A 5,940-nucleotide genomic window follows, 5' to 3' on the forward strand; every position below is an offset into this window, starting at 1 on the left:
TCTATCATCTACCTAATTTCTTCCTTCAAATTAGGGCATTCTAAGACAGAGAGGCTTTCTTATAAAAGGGATCCTCAAAGATTTGTGGAAAAGAGCCTTTTGTACTTGACCTCCATTGCTTCATTGGCAGGATGAGCAGTATCCCAGAATGCTAGTTGTTTCTGGAAAGACCACAACCCTTCTTTACCCAAAACACTTAGCCTTCATTACAGTCCTCTGCCTTGAGTCTACTAGTGTTAGTCTCTTTATGATCCTTAACCCTTCTTCTTATCTTAGTCTATGCAGAGACCCAGGACTTCTGGGTCCTCCTGAGTCTGATCCACATGCTACTCAATCAGTCCCTATGGTGACTTTCCATTTCCAATGCTTCCTCCAACCCCTCAAATTCTCCTTGTTGTTCTTGGGAACTCCTGGTCTATCAGCAGCAAATCTCCAAAAGATTCATCTCTTCTCTCAATGTGCCCTTGACTTTTGAGCTCTACCAAATAACTGAAACTTCATAGAGAAAACTTCTAACTCTGGCAACCCACTCAAGTGGAACCCTTTCTTTCTCCTACTTCTTATGACTTTGGCCTGGAGATGAGGAGGTGTCTTCCTTATTCCTCATGTCCACTTCCAGATAGTTCACATCTCACCTTCCTCTAACCTCCAGCTTTGAATTTAAGAACATAAAATTATATCACATAATCCCACTTCTTACAGTCATGTTCCAAATCCTTACTGCTTCCCTACACCTCTTGAATGTTTAAGCTCCTAACTCATGGTCACATTAGCAGTATGCCTGCCACATCAGGGATTTCAACATCCCAAGCCTCTTATTTTTAGGGGGGGGGGAAGGGCAGAGGGAGAGGGAGAGAGAGAAAATCTTATGCAGGCTTTACGTGAGTGTGGAGCCTGACACAGGGCTCAATCTCACGACACTGAGATCATTAACTGAGCTGATATCAAGAGTTGGATGCTTAACCGACTGAGCCACCCAGGTGGCCCCCAAGTCTCTCATATCTAGATGTTCTTTCACTATCTAGATCTTCTCCAATGCCCTAACCTCCACCCTACCTCTGCCCTTCATTGCCAAGGTCGTTATTAATAACTGCATACTCTCATTAAGAAGTAACCAGAAAAAAAAAAAAAAGTAACCAGAAAGAACATAAATAAAGTTCTACCACTATGCCTTTCTGCCATCTACATTTGTGCTTAAGTTCACTTATAGCTTATGTTATAGCATAGAAAAACTGCTTAGGAGGTACCTATCCAGGCCAGCACCTCTGCTCCTACACTTGAACTTCCTCATCCAATAATGTATGTGCCACCAATGGCTCTCGCTTCTCTCTTCTGCATCATCATTTTTTTCCCTTTCTACTAGATCATTTCAATCATCATAGACTGATGTTATTTTTCAATCCTGAGAACATACCCCTTGTTATATATTTTAACAATTCCTCAGTCTTCCCAGTGCCAGATCATACCAGCTTGACATTTTAACAGATCCAGGTGGAAAAACTCGAGTTACATTCAAAGGAAACATGAAGTGTACCTCTAACTTTCCATCATTTGTGTCTTTCCTGAGACTGCTCTCTGTTTGCATCACATCACACTCTTACATTTTGCTTGCAAGATACCCAAGGTTTACATCAGGATGAAAGGGAGAGACCTAGACAGTAAAAATCTTTTTTTTCCCAATAACAATGGGTAAGGAGCCTCAAAGAATTTACAAAAGAAGAAAAATGGTATTATAATGAGTCATCTCAATGTCTGCTTGATCAATTGCAAGTTGATATGCTACAGACTGACTAACTTCAGATCTTGACTTCATGTGCCCATCTTTCATCAACAAAATGACCAGTTTGTAAGGAAAATTGATGCCGAGACACAGACAAATCTTAGCCACCTCTGAGCATCCTGTTAGATTTCTTTCACCTTCCTAAAGTTTAATTTCATCTATGAAGAAAAACATTTTCTCTATTTATGACATGAATGATCTCAAAAGAACTATGTTGAGCCAAAGAAAACAGACATGAAAAAGTACATAGTGTATGATTGCATTTACATACAATTCTAGAAAAAGCAAAAAGGCAGTGACAGCAAGCAGATCAGTGGTTGTGAGGGATTCTGTGTGAGGGAGGAGACTGACTACAAAATGTCAGAGGTGGACTTTCTGGATGATGGAAATGTTCTGCATCATGATTGTGGTGGTTGTTATACAACAGCTTACATTTTTTTTTAAAGAGTCATTGGATGATACAATTAAAATAGGTGCATTATATTGTATGTGAATTATAACTCAATAAAAATTACTTAAAAAATTTTATAAATTACATTTTTTCCATGTAAAGTAGTTTATTCTGAAGAGATGAATTCCATTTAGCATTCAAAACTTTCCAAGGATCAGTACCCCACACTAAAAAATGAAAACATTCCTTTTTTGATCAAATATCATATATATTTTTACTTCGGTACAAAGAGGATTTACAGTTGGTTCATATTTTATAAGTTAAAATTTATTGTATAATCATAACAAGCCAAATCCAGCATATAAAAATATACATTTATGATTTTAGTTTTTAATATATTTCATGGAAGTGTTTTCACCAGGTAGCTCACAAAGCATCCTAAAAATAATATGATTTGTCCTTGTATTTTCAGAAATTTCAGATAAAATATTCACACAAATGATATCCACCCAAATTTCTAAAATGTAGCTCCATTTGGTAATAGTAGAAAAGGCCTTTGACAACATTCAGCACCCAATCATGATAAAAACTCTCAGCAAGTTTGGAACAGAAGGGAACTTGCTCAACTAGTTAAGGAGTATCTACAGAAAAGCAGCAGTTAATACTATGCTTAATGGTGAGAAACTAGATGCTTTTTCCCTAAGATTAGGAACAAGGGAAGGATGGCCCCTCTCACCATTCCTATTCAACACCACACAGGAAGTCCTGGTTAATGGAACAAAAAAAAGAAAACGGATGTTAAAGGTATACCTATTGGAAAGCAAGAAATAAAATTGTATATACATTTACAGATAATATGATTGTTTATGTAGAATATCCAAAAGAATTGACAAAAATAAACTCCTGGAACTAAAAACTTATAGCAAGATTTCAGGATATGAGATGAATACATAAAAGAGAATTGCTTTCTTATGTATCAGCAATGAATGATTATTACATGGAAATTAAAAATACAATACCATTTACAATAGCAATGACAACAAAAGTGAAATACTGTGGTATAAATTTAACAAAAATATACAGGTTCTATGTTAGGAAAACCACAAAACTCTGTTGAAAGAAGTCAAAGATGATCTCAATAAATGGGGATATGTTCCTTGTTCATGGGTTAGGAGAATCAATATTTTTCAGGTGTCAGTTATTCCCATGTTGATATATAGATTCTACCCAGTTGCAATAAAAATCCCAGCAAGGTATTTCATCATACCAACAAAAGAATCTAAAGCTTACAAGGCAAGGCAAAAGACCCGGAATAGCTACACATTACTGAAGAAAAACAAAATTGGAGGACTGTCACTACTCAATTACAAGACTCACCATAAAAGGTGCAGTTTCGAGACACCATGGTATTGGCAAAAGAATAGACAAATAGATCAATGGAACAGATTAGAGATCCCCAGAATAGTCAAGTGATCTTTTGCAAGGGACAAAGTCATTTAAAGGAGAAAGGACAGATAATAAATGGTGCTTGAAAAATTGGATATCAACATGCAAAAATAAGTGATTTAAACCCTAAGCTCACTTTTCACAAAAATTAACTCAGAAAGGATTGATTGTAGACCTAAAATGTAAAATGCAAAACTGTACTACTTCTAGAAGATAAGATAGGAGAAAATCGGGATCTTTGTTTTGGTGTTGAGTTTTTAAACAGCACTGAAAGCACAATCAATGCAAGAAAACATTAATAAATTGGACTTTATTAAAATAAAGATTTTTTCCTTAAAGACATTGTTAGAATAAAAAGACAATCCGGTACAGAGAATGGAGTTGTAAAACACATGTCTGGCAAAGGAAAAAAAAAAACAAAAAACAATCCAATTCAAAAAATGGCCAAAAGATATGAATGAATGCCTCTACTAAGAAAATATACAGATGGCAGATAAGCATATAAGAGAGTGTTCAACATGATATATTATTAAGAAATTGAAAATTAAAACAATAAGATATATACATCTCTTAGAATGGCTAAGATCCCCCAAAATTAAAATGTTAAATGCTGACAAGGATGTGGAGCAATAGGAATTTTTCATTGTTGGTGGAAAAACAAAATGATAGAGTCATTTTGGAAGACAGTTTGGCAGTTTTACACAAAAGTGAACATAGTCTTTTCAATCCAGCAGTTGTGCTTCTAGTATTTACTTAATTGACTCGAGGAATTTGCCTACACAAAAACTTGCATATGAACATTTCTAGGCCCTTTATTCATAATCAGTAAAAAAATGGAAGCAACTAAGAAGTCCTTCAATAAATAAATGGATAAACAAATTATGGTACATACATATAATGGAATATTATTTAGCGATAAAAAATAAATGAACTCTTAAGCCATGAATATAGTAAAACCTTAAATGCATATTACTAAGTTAAAGAAAATGGTCTTAAAAGCCTGCATACTTTATGATTCCAACTATGTGATGTTCTGGAAAAGGCAAAACTATAGAGACAGTAAAAAGATCAGTGGTTTCCCATGGACTAGGGTGTGGTGGGTGGTGTGGTGTGAAAGATGAAGAGCTAAAGCATAGGAGATTGTTAAGTTTAATAAAGACTCTCTCCTTAACCAAACTTCAGTCAGGTTCCCCCAAGCCCTCTAGTCTAGTCAATCTTGGGATCCATACTTATAGGACCCCCATGCCTAGTTATAGCAAGAATCCTATTAAACCAGTTTAGACAGACTACCGCACCCTTGATACCTGATCACCCTGGCCTGCCTTCATCAATATTCTTTTTTTTTTTTTTTTACAAGAGAACAAATCTACAGCTTTATTTACTTTTCATTAAATTTAAATCCTTGAGGGGTACAGCATCACACGGATTCTGTGGCCAATGGCTTTAGCAGGAAGGTTGCTTCGGAATTTGGCACGAACCATGCCACTGTTTCCATGAGCACAAGTTACTTTCCCCCAGATTACTCTGGTTTTGTTTGGTTTGCCACCAGGAGTCACTGTGTTGTTCTTTGCTTTGTACACTTAAGCACATCTCTTGCCTAGATAGAATTCCATTTCATCTCGAACATAAACACCTTCAATTTTAAGAAGAGCTGTGTGCTCCCTCTGGTTCCAGAGACCCCACTTATAGCCAGCAAAAATGGCTTTGGACTACAGCCTTCCAGACATTATTTGGCATTATAGGAGTTCTGTCCCTAGCAGGCCGCACTTATTTGCACCCAAAGTTCAGCAACAAGAGCTCCCCTCACCTCTTTTTTTTTTTTTTTCAAATAAAATGGAACAGAGCAATCTATTTAACTGTATATTGGTTTAGCCAGAATCCCTTCTGGCTTCTGATATTTCTTCTTAGAAATTTTCCATCTACTAATCACCACCCTGCTTGTTGGCCATAAATCCTCATTTGTTCATGCTGTCTTGAGCCCACTTAAATACTGGGTCTCTTTTCCCCTATTGCAATAGTCCATGAATAAAAGATGTTTTTAACCTCTTTAATTACTGTCTGTCTCTGGTGTTCTTTAGTAGTTGATGAAGCTATTCTGTATGATACTGTAATTATGTATTCCATAAAGCTGTACAACACAAAAGAGAAACTTAATGTAAACAACGGACTTTAGTTAACAATAATGTATCAATATTGTTTCATTAATTGTTATAAATGTACCACATTAATGCAAGGTGTTAACAACAGGGTCATATGTGTCTCTGTGTATGTGAAGGGGTATATATGGTAAATCTCTGTACTATCTGTTCAGTAATTGAAAACT

At 35.9% G+C, this 5,940-nt stretch overlaps 1 pseudogene; it reads right to left on the minus strand.

Moving 5' to 3' along the window:
* Nucleotides 1-4,976: 4,976 nt before the first annotated feature.
* On the minus strand, nucleotides 4,977-5,344 carry LOC118006182 (annotated as a pseudogene).
* Between the last annotated feature and the right edge of the window lie 596 nt (nucleotides 5,345-5,940).

The sequence above is a fragment of the Mirounga leonina genome, unplaced genomic scaffold (assembly GCF_011800145.1).
Source record: "Mirounga leonina isolate KUSES-001 unplaced genomic scaffold, KU_Mleo_1.0 Mir_95, whole genome shotgun sequence".
Lineage (NCBI taxonomy): Eukaryota > Metazoa > Chordata > Mammalia > Carnivora > Phocidae > Mirounga > Mirounga leonina.